This window comes from Meleagris gallopavo, chromosome 2 (genome assembly GCF_000146605.3).
Source record: "Meleagris gallopavo isolate NT-WF06-2002-E0010 breed Aviagen turkey brand Nicholas breeding stock chromosome 2, Turkey_5.1, whole genome shotgun sequence".
Lineage (NCBI taxonomy): Eukaryota > Metazoa > Chordata > Aves > Galliformes > Phasianidae > Meleagris > Meleagris gallopavo.
Genome location: NC_015012.2, coordinates 13,053,009 through 13,065,031, shown reverse-complemented (window position 1 = coordinate 13,065,031; position 12,023 = coordinate 13,053,009).

The window sequence follows — 12,023 nt, the reverse complement described above, 5'->3', positions numbered from 1 at the left end:
AGTCAGAAAATCTCATTTAGTTTCACTGGTGTCATGCACAATACTACTAGAGTTTTAGTCTACATTTTTTTTCTAATAAGTTTTGCCAAAATGGTGGTTTTTTTAGAGGGTAACAATTTGGCCAGCATTAATGATGATCTCAAAATTACAGCTAAAATCTCAACCTTTCTGCTTAATTTCAAGTCTTTCCTTCAAAGAACAAATGCGTTGAACTTGCTTGGATTTCACCTAGAAGGTGATTATGCACCCTTTTATTTTTCAGACTGTCTAAAATAATGCATTATCACTGTCTCCTTAATCATTGTGATACACTTATTCTGGAAAATGCTGTGTATTCTCCAGGAATTCTTTTCTCACTCCATATGTATTAAACTCCTAAATTGAGATTATATCTACATCTTTGGTAAAAGACAACATTTTATCACAGGAGCTTACTCTTGCTCATGAGAGTAATTTACTAATTAAGTTAAAAATAAAAATAAAGTCATGAAGTGGCTAGTCCTGCCTACTAACACCAATCCAGCATAGGAATTACTTACCTTTGAAAGTTGTAAGCAGTAATATCGCTTTCAGAAAAGGTAAGGTAATACATATTTTTCTACGTACTTTCTTAGCAAGGGATGTAGCTGGCTGCATTTCATTGGAGAAGCAGTTCATGAGTATAATGAGCAGAATGATAAGGTAATGGTTGCTTGGGAATTGTCTAGGTCTGTGTAAAACCTAACTTAAGACAGAATATGGTTAACATCATGTTGCTTCTCACAGCTTGCTCTTTGCAAATGTGCAGTGGCAATTCAAATCCTGTTTTATATGGTACTAGACACCATAAAGGGCTCTTAATTTATCATGCTATGCAGATCTGTTTCTGCTGCCAACGGAAGTATGAACTCTTAGGGATTTTTATTTTTTAATTTCTTTCTACATAAAATTAGCATTTGTTGTGGTAAGATTGTAGCATCAAGCAACTGAACAGGAAATTAAATTCCCTACAATGACTCTTGGTACTCTTGGTACCAAACCAGAAGTTTTATGAGGCCATTGTCTGACAGAGTTGTCTTTGCTGGATGGATGTTGAGTTGGGAAGAAAAACAGAATTCAAGGAGCAGAGCGGGCAGCAGAAACCAGTAGTATTGTGTGCCAGACTAAAGATAAAGAGAATTTCACACTTTGGGATATGTTAATTCAGATAGATATCTGAAGCACTTAGCAAGATCTCTTTGGTATGAAATTTTGAGGTGAAGGGCTGAATTCCCAGGGTAGAAAATATCTATGTACACATATGTCTTCAGCACAAGTTAATGCATAACCTGCTCCGGCCTGGTGCTTTCTCCCTCCCTTGCTCATAGAAAGGAGTTCATCACCAATCTGAGAGTGACCCGTATCTCTCTAAGTATTTCGAATTCTTGAGAAAGCATCTAGTGTAGATGTAGCATAGCAGAGCTTAGTATATATTGATCATCTCAGTCTTTTTGGAAATCATTCAACTGTAGCCTTTCTTTTGTTTGGCCAAATGCATTTTTTTGGCATGCTGTGTTATTTCCTCCATCTTCCATAAATATCTATTTCCACCCTTCTCAGCCTACCAAGAAGAGAAGATTCATTCACTGAGCAACAGGAATATGGAAAGACTAACCTGTGGTGAGGAGCTGAGACTTGGAGTCTTTTTAGCTGACATCACATTGCATTCTGCTTCCTCCAGGAACTTCCATTAGAATTTCTGCTTTCCTGTCACTGCTGCTAATTAATGTGGTCTTCAGGGCTGGCATACAGCCCTCTGTGATTCGTGTACTATCTGAGACTTCAGCTGGGCTGCTCTCGAATTCACAAAGCTGTTGACCTACACTTGGAATCACAATAGCCATTTGTACATTCCGGAGCTTGGGGTTGTTCTGCAAGAGTGTACCTCAGTCTGTCCGCACGATCAAATTTCCATCTTCTCCTTGTGCCTCCTCAAAACTCAGGGCTCATCTTCTGAAAGTAATGTTTCTCTTTCTGTGGCCCCTACAGATTGCATTTCTTGAAGGTAGAGGTAGCTGCAGGTTGTGCACAGTACTGTGGCGGAGATCTCTATAGATCCACTGCTGGAGACAGCAGAATACAGTTAGAGTCGTCAGCAGCCTCATGACTGTTGTGATTGAGATAGGGAATATAACCTGAGAAATAAATTCAAGACTGTCTGTGACTGTCAGTTTTTATCTCATTGTCAGCTACTCTCAGAGAGAATCCCAGTGCTGTGATCTGATCAAACATATCTCCTGCTCAGGCCACTTGCTGATCAGCCTCACTTCTAGAGCTGCAGGCACAGCACAGATACCAACACCAAACAATGAAAGAACTCACAGGCACAATGCAGTGAGAGAGCTTTTGTTGAAGGGATATTATGATCCAAGAAACCATTTGAAAAATCAACATATTTTCTTTCTTAGCTTTTTATATTATTATTCATATTCAACTAATATGAGCTTTTGAATTCTGGCAGTCACTTGACACCAGGCAGGCTTAAAGGGAGCATTTTACTTCAGCACAAATCTATTTGTCTGCATATCTGTTGTATCTTCCTAATACAAGGCATCACTCTTTTGTGTTGTCATTGTACAATTTTTCCTTGCGCCATTGTTATATAAACAGTTTTTTGTTTTGCATGTGTGGGTGGTCTCGGATTGTCTGGGAGGCTGGGGAGTGTTAAGACTCATAGGAGAAATCTTATTGGTTTTTGTAGTTTTGTTTTCATCGTGAAGAAAACAAAACAGCGATTTGATGCAATCACCAACACTTTTACTCCCTTCTGATCACAGTCCTCGCCTACCTGTAAGCCACCATCCTCAATTGCTTTTCACATGCATTGGGTTTATATAAGAGCCAATAGTGGGCTTTTTATAAGCCCTTAAGTATTGGATTGGTGTATCTGTGATTATATCAGGAGCATTAGAAAGTAGATTCTATTGTGTGTATGTTACAGTCCTGTGCAATCCCAGGTTGAGAAATGTAAAATTACTTTATCAAATAATGTATGAAGTAAGTCACGTGGGTGGAACTTATCTGTCAGTCAGTTTTGATTTTAAATGTTTCTTAACAGTGTTTCTTCAAGCTGAACTCAGAACCCTTGATTGCAGTGTCTGATTCTTACTCATAACCAAGCAGGAATAAATAAAGATTTCAAAACAAATACAATATCTTAGCAAAACATACAACTTTTAAAGAAAAAAAATGTTCATTTCATCCCATGACAACAACATGGTTTTAGAACAGACAGTTATGCTGTTAATTTACCCTAAGCCTAACTATTCTTAAAATCTGCATGTGTTTTAAAGACATGGATAGTTTATCAATTTTGTTTGTGTTAATTTTGAGATGCGTATGAATCAAATGGTAGGTAAACATACAGTGGTGTGAAACATAAGATATGCTGTGTGCATATCCAGACATTTTAGCAACATAATTATGTGCCAATTTTCTGTATTGAGACAGGAGACATGTGCCTTGGGAACTGAGTATTTTTAATAAAATTCAGTTTTACCTTGGGATAAATCTTTTGTATGAGGAGAAGTGTAGCTGCATCCCTGAGAAAGAATTAACTCTCATGCCTTTTTCAGTAGCGGAAGCTACAAACATAAAATTCTACCAAAGAGTTCTGTCTTTAACCTGGTGATGCAGGATTAAAAAGGTCTACAAGAAAGCTATATTTTGTTTGTTTGGTGTGTCTATAGTAAGCATGGATAGGTGAGCAGACTGGCCCCAAAGTCTTGGTCTTTGGGCACTGGTATTCAGCATAGAAAGCTAGCAGAGGACTTATTAAAGCACCAGTTATCAGCATTAAGTGATGTCTAAAAGATCCTTTCATCTCTCTACATTTGCACAGTATTCTCTAGTGCGTAAGTTGATCTATCTGTTTCCAGCACCTTTTCTCTGTACTTCGTCAGTGTCTTGGCTCTTCCTAAATTTTTCTTCTGACAAAGAAAACCTCTTCTGTTTTCTGTATAAAAGAAGCCCTGACATCGCCTTTTTGATTTGGGAAGGAAATCACTGTGGCTTTTCCATCAGAGATCCATCTCTGGTGGCTTTCCCAAAGTGGAAGTTACTGAACTCTTTGCTAGTAATGAACAAGACCATATAACCAAGCATAATGGATAAAAAAATTTAGCTCTGTCTGCTTCTATCTCTCCCCAACCTTACCCAAGATACCAATTAACTTATACTTTTGAAAATATTAATGTTAACATGTCTGTGTTACAGTGTGATTAAATTAAGCAAATGATAGTGAAAAACAGCTTTGCTTCTCAGTAGGTGGAAAATATTCTAAAGCTTGCAGAGAGATAAGGTATTATTCATAGGTTTTTTTTTGTATCTGTAATTCAGCATAGTTGGAAACTTTTTTAAAACTCTTGCATATGTGCTGAGAATTATGTATTCGTTTTATTGTGTGTGTGTGTGTGTGTGTGTGTGTGTGTGTGTGTGTATAGGTCAAGTGAAGCTTACATTTTCCTTTATTCAGTTGTTACTGTTAGCAGAAACTTTGGCTTTTTTGGCTGTTATGCTGTGTACCTGATGAGAAGCATAGTGCTGCAATCCTATTATTTTGTTAAAGACATATTAATGTTCAGGGAAAAAAGTTTCAATGACAATTTATTCAGATTTTTGAAACATAGATGTGCTTATTTTAATTCCCTGCTGAATTGGTGTCAAAATGTTATGTGACTGGGGAAGAAGAGTGTATGAGGGGGAAAAATGCAAAATGAAAAATATGAAGTTATCTATGAAGTTGTGCTGAAAGTCAGTAATCTGAATTTATTTGGGCCTGATTTTCTACAGAAACAAGACAAGAAGCAGCTATCTGTCGGCTCCTTAACAACTTGTGAGCTTGTCAGCCATTTTCATTATGATTTGACAGAGCTTCTTTCTTAAAGCAGGCAGCTGAATAAAGGAAGAAAGGCCCTGCAAATTCCTTGTTTAAAAAGAAGCTGCTGGGTGAACTCATTCCTCCTGTTCGCTGGAGAATTTCTAGTAGAAGAGAGATTTGATCTGTGTCCCAAATAAGAGGAAGTTTCCATCTGTGAGTTGCTCTATATTTGGTAGCAGAGTCAGTCAACAAGAGACACATAGAAAGCAAGAATTTATTATTCCCTGAATTCACGGAGCTCTGTTTACATATGCTCTAACTCATTTCTGCATGGCAAATATTGAATTTCTATGGAATTTATTTAGATTGTAAATTTTCTGAGATAAAGACTGTATTTTCTGTTCTTCTCTTGTAAAATAGTTTGCACATTAGGAGCAGTATTTTTTAAGTGTGCCTTCATTCATACAGGATTTTCATCAGCCTTCTCAATTTATCAGTGATTTGTCATCACTATTTTGTAAAGCTGTTTACTATCTACTGCTCTAGTTGCCTTGGTTAAGCCACGATAGAAAAGTATAGCTTGGTCTCATTTCTCATAGAACATTTATTTTCTAGCGGTCTCCCTACAGAAATTTGAGTTTAAATTAAATATATTCTATTTCATCGATTGATTTGTTGCAATTCAGTTCTGCATTAGTTCTTCATCTTTAAAGGAGACTGGTCTGAAGGTAAGCAGATTCCAAGTCATCACTGTCATCTGGCTGGTGCTTACACCTTTCACAAAGACTGCATGATTTCGGTTTACCTCCTGTTGATCACATATTGCACCTAGTCAGTGGTGACATTCTAGTGAGAGACGTGTTTTGAGACAGAACATAAAGACAGAAACATAATGAATGCAAACCTCTCACCTTGTGGCCAGCAGTTTCTGTTAGCTCAGGCAGCAAATTGGTGGTTAGGCATTTTATAGTGTCTTGTCTACTTCTCTGAGATGTGGGGGATTGTAATTAGAAGATTTTTTTCAGAATAGAAAAATAAAATTACTTGAATAGTGTGAAAAGCCTATTAAGGAGTTTATAACCAGATACACAAGAAAAGGTTCTGCTTTAAAAACACAGTCTGAAAGATGGTTTAAGTTTCTTTTGCTTTCTTGTTATTTTGGCTGATGATTTGTTGGGAAAACAAATCGAAATATCTCAGCATTCTGACACTTCTCAGTAGGTAATAGGTAACCACCATGGCTGACTGACTAAATTGTTTGCAAACTACACTGTTTGCTACTTCTTCCTATCTTGCCTTTGTTCAGATTTTACATCTTCTTGGCTTGTGACTGACATGGAAAGGCTGCATTTTGTGAGTGTTGCATAGAGCATTGCATTCTTGGCTATGTTATGCCCACTTATCTGTTTGGACCAAAAAAAGCATCAATTTTCCACAGGATTTGCTCAAGTTTTGCAATGCAATATTGTTGCAAAGGTATGAGAGATGGCAATCTGTAGTGCGTGCTTTCATGTTTGCCAAACATATTTTCTTGGAATAGGAAACATATTTACCTATCAGATCATGATGATAGTGAGAGTTACAAAGTCTGGTGATAAATCTTCTGGCATAATTTCTTAAAACTCAGAAGCACATGAACCAGTTTTACTTTGTAGGCTGCTGGGCAATGAGCTTTTTTTCTAAGCCCGATACAACAGCTAGTGTCTTGTTTCTTTGTTAGCCTCATTCAGCCACGATTAAAACAAGCAGTCACACCTGAGTTTTGTCTGTTCTGGCAGATCATTGCAAAATGGAACAAGAGTTTTTGATTTCTGATTATTTTTCAGTCCATATCACTCAACATGTAAGATTTAGTACAGCTCCTAAACAACAATATTCTAGCAGTGTAATGGGTAATAACGTTTCCAGGGCTTTGAAATATTCTATATTTTGAAAATAGGATTGAATCTTGAAAAGAAGTTGAAACTGCACATATGCAAGGTATTGGAAAGATGTCCCTAAAACTACCAGAAGTATGTCTTATGTGTGAATATTAGTAACTTTTGGAATAGGAAAAATAAGCTGCATTATCTAATTTATCTAATATTGATTAGTCAGCACATTCAGATTGTATACAAAGCTGTCTAGATCATAAGGCAGGCAGGTTACAATTACAAATAGTTTGGTTTACATCCCACTTTCACATCTGTTATGAGAAAAGCGTGCTTATGAGAAAGATATACCTACCTGATAGAATATCTAAGAATTAGGGAGGTATGTTATGGGCAAGGAATCATGTGAAGATAGAACAGGAACTTCTGTAACTTCTCACTTTTAACACAAGGTCAATAAAACTTGTGTTGGTGCAAGGGATAAAGAGCACTCTCACAGGTGAAAATTGTCCAGGCAGGGTGGAAATGGGGTGGTGAGATAAAGCAGTGGTTGAACTGGAGAGTCTAGCTTGGTTGTTCCGAGGAGCGAGCTGTGTTCAGTGGTGCAGTAGTGCTCAGCTGGAGTGAGGTGGAGCTGCTCAAGGCAGAACGTGCACCCTGAGAACTAGGTCAGGGGTGTGCCGAGCTTGCCAGGGTGTCGGTGTAGCTAGAGGCTACAGAGGGAAAGCCAAGAGGAGGTGAAAGGTAGATGGGTTGAGCCTATGGCTGGTGATCTCAGGATGAAGGCAAGGAAGAGAGGGGAAGGAATGGTACAAGGACAGGAAGATGTAGGTCAGTGAGTAGTTGCAGTCTCGAAAGGGAGACTTTTTGCAAATAGCAAAGAAATAGTACTACTGAACAGGACAGACACAAAAAATAGCTATAGAAACATAAATTATTTGACAGCCAGCATTTGTATTGACTAACATGTAATACTCTGAAATGAAATGCTTCAGTGTTGACTGAACATTTTTATCAGAGCATGAGTTACAATAAAAAGAGCCATGCTTGCCGTAGCTGCCGCAGCCAGCTTTTAACCATGCTGTCGTTCTAGGATAGTTCCAGAATAACCTTTTTGTAACTTTTTGCAACACCTTTGTTCTGTTCTGTTTCTCTGGGCTAAACATACTATAATCTTTTTTGTATATGTTCTTTAAGGAAATAATTTAATTTCACAATTTTCTTTCGAAATCCAAAGTTCAGCATAGGGCTTGTGGGCAGACGTGATCACTTCTGTAGGATGTCTCTTAAGATAGCAGAAGCAGGTTTGAGGGCTGTACAGAGAGGGGAAGGTAGGAGAAATTGGTACGGATCTTAGGAAATGAGAATAGGCTTGCAGTTTTTCATGTATTAGTCTTCCACATTCTACTGGTGAGATTTGAAACACAGGAAAAGTTGGTAACATTTAGCTCTCATTCACTACACAGGCTGGTGGACATAGATGGAATGTGGAAATAGTTGAGTCCTGCTTTGCAAACTAAGTGGCCAGATTTTTCTAATGACTCCCACTAAAATGAAAATCTTTCGAAATATTGTGGTCTGTGATCCTTTCTCCTGGCAGCACAGGAATGTTCACGTTCAAATGTTTTTCATTCTTGTCATGACTTCACCATTCCAGAGTTTGTGTTCTGTCCTAATGCAAGTAATCTGCATTTTGTGGTGAACCTGAGCAAGGGTGAAGATTTGACACTGCCATTCCAGTCAAGACAAACGTCATAATCTGAACTTTAGGCATAACTATACTTTTATTTTCTGTGCCTTCTTTTTCCCCCATATCTTTGGTAACCATTGAACTGTTTCACAGCTGTTTTCAGTTGTCTAGCCATGGTGTAGGACACAATCATGCTACTTACAAGCAATTTAGACATATGGTGAGTAAGTACAGCCTAGCCTACCTTTAGGGCAATGTGTCTATGACAGAGACCCGGTTTGGAAAGTTACTTTTTTTTTTTTCCGGGGTTTTTTGTTTGCTTGTTTTTGAAAAAAGCTACTCATCTTTTTTTGTTAACTAACAAATAACAGAGGATATTGGATTTTACCTCCATATTTTGTGTTATAGAGATTCTTTGAAAATGAAGCTGCATGTACTGAGCACCTAGCTTGTATTTAGAGTGGCTGAACCACCTTCACCCTCTTTCCTTCCAATTGGAAAAAAAATGCATTTCTCTTTTAACTTGACTTCAACCTGGAACCCTTAAAACACATAAAGGGTTAGGCAGTAACACTGAATGGGGACATAAACTGCCATCTTCTTGCGGATGCCAGCAAGACTCAAGTCAGACCACTTCTGTTAGTGAGCTAAACCTGATTACGGAGCCACCACCTCTCACAGAGGCAAGACACTGCTGAAGTGTCCTAAGGAGAAGTCAGCAGACGTGCTGCAAGCCAAGAACCTCATGTCACTGAGGCAAGATAAGGAGTATAGCTTGGCTGGAGAAGGCTATGTGATCTCCTGCCAACCTGGTTCACTGCTAGTTGAGACAAAGATTAAAAGACATCCTTGGAAACATCAGGCTCTCCTACAACTGAGGAAATTATTTAAAAAGGTAACTCAAACTATTTACCTCGTTTAGTCTTTGGATCTGTAAGTTCTGTTTTTGCAGAAGAAAGATTCTTCCTTTTTAGAAGTCTCTAGGGCTTTGTGCTTGCACCCCCCTCTGTTTCCTGAGCATTCAGCTGTGCATTCTTTGAAGCTCTCAGTGCTCCATTGGTAGACGCAAAATTCTGCCTCTTAGGTCCTTGCTGATGGGAAACTCTGACTGGGTTTCTACTTTCCTCTCACTGAGTGGAATGAAGGGAGGAAAAAAAGGCATAGATAGTGCAAATAGTGCTTTCCTCTAATTGTTGTCTTCCAGCAGCTGCTATACTCAAAGAGATAAGCTTTGATCCGTATATATTAAAAAAAAGTCCTCTGAAAATGTCTTTTATAAGATTACTACCAATTTGTGCACAATACTGACAGCTCTTTAAAAAGTTTTACTACTTTATATAATGTAGTCTGGATGAAGGAATTATTCAACATATCTGTCTCTTTCTCCTAAAGAGTTGCAGTATTGGTATTAATTCTTAGAATTCTAAATTTTTAAACCAAGTGAAGAAAAAATAGTAACTTGAGATTCAGGATGCAGGAGGATGGTTTTGGAATGCTATAGAAGACAGTAACTTTTCTTAATTTAAAGTTTTCTTTTTTCTGGAGGTCATGTTCATCTCTGCCATTTTCCAAACAAAACCATGTTCAAGGAAAGGTTTATCCATCTTCTGTGTGAAGTTTTATTTTGGCTTATGTTTGTACTTATCCTGTACATGTTTAAACAACTGTTTTTCTCAGAAATTATCTTGTTTGTTTCTCTTTTGGTTGTTGTTTTTCTGAACTGTTAAAATCTTTGCATTTTAGTGGACTTTAGTAATGCATTTATTTCAGAGAGAGAGGCTTCCTTTTTAGGTTTTCTTGCCAATTATCAAATTTGAGAAAGAAGATTATTATACAATCACAGAATGGTTTGATTTAGAAGGAATCTTAAAGACCATTGAGTTCAAAACCCACTGCTGTGGGCAGGGACAATTTCCACTCGACCAGGTTGCAAAGATCCAACCTGGCCTTGAACACTTCTAAGGATGGGTCATCCCTAGCTTGGCTGGACATCTTGCTCTGGTGCCTCGTCATCCTCACAGTAAGGAATTCCTTCCCAATGCTTGGTCTAAATTTACCTTCTTTTAGTTTAAAGTTGTTACCCCTCTGTTTCAGCAATGCTCTTTGTCCTTTACAACTTGGCATTGTTTTCTTAAGATGTGACTGTCTTTTCTTAACTCTTTTTATTAATAATTCCTATACAGTTTCACTCTATTTCCAAGTTCAGAAGTGCTTTCCCAAAATCCGTTATTCTGCTGTTCCATTCTCTGCTTTTCATAAGTCCCTATATTTCTACCATTTTATGGTATTATGATCAGTATAAATAAAAACTTAGAGCTAAAACACCCTAGTGTCTACTCAAACTATTTCCAAGGTGTAGTAATTATTTTTTCATTTGCCCTACAGCAATAGGAGAAGAAATAATACCGGGGGTAAGAAAGAAATGATTGTGAAGTATCCACAACTGTTTGTTTTTTTTCCATGAACAATGAAAATAAAGAAGCCTGATTTCATCTTGTGTGTCCAGAATCTTCTACCACTCCCGAACATCCTGATTTGACTACCATATCTCTCACTTGCCAGATGGGCAAGAGAGAACTAAGGTTAGATTTTTCTGAAGATTTCAGAGAAGTTTCCTTCTTTGAAGCCTCAGTTCTTCACCAGATTTCATTAAAATTGGTCTACAATCTCAGAAGCTATTGAGGGTACTTGCAAACAGAGAGGTTACTTAACATAACCCCGCTATTTTCTTACAAAACAAGTTAAAATTATTAATATCCAAAAGCAAATTCAAATTGATTTTCAGTGCTTGCTGTGGGTTTGAAAACGTGTCTTTGAATCAAACAAATCATACTTCTGTCATCCCTTTCTTGCAGTATGTTTAGACCTGATTTTTTGTATTTTAATTTCCGGTATTCTTCTTTTTCCTAATCCTTCTCTTTCATCCAAGAACCACAGTTCCGAGGTGTTTGCCTCTGGGTACATGTGTATTTGCTAATGACAATTAGTACAACATGTTGGGTTGAGGACTTCCCTTGTTGTCTGTGTCTACATAGACTGCTGTAAAACCCGATGACAATTTATTTATGAATAATTTCTGCAAATATAATGAATAGCAGAGGTTAGTTCAGGTGAGAGAATAGAAGCCATTCTGATCTTCAGTGCTAGGACTTGCAAGATTAATGTAACAGCTTATCAAGAGTATTTTATTATGTAATGTACTTAAAATAATCATGCACATTTTATTTCTAGATTTTTAAAATTAATTTTCAAGTAATTGAAGTACAGTATATTTCATTATAAGCTCTAAGATTGAATCAGCCAATGTAATAACATTTAATGAACATCATTACAATTAAGTAGATATTAAGAAGTTATCAAGTTCTAGATCATCTTAGCCAATTGTACAATTTAAATCAGTGGGTATAGAATGCCTCTTGGAGGACTTATTGTGCAGTCTCTGGGATCCATGAATCTCAGAATTGTTTTAGTTGGGATCCCTAAAGGACATCTAGTTCAGCTCCTCTGCAGTGTACAGGGACATCTACAGCTTGACCAGCTTGCTCAGAGCCCCATCTAGCCTGGGTGGGCATCCACCACCTCTCTGGGAAACCTGTGTCAGCGATTCTCCACTCTTACTGTTAAA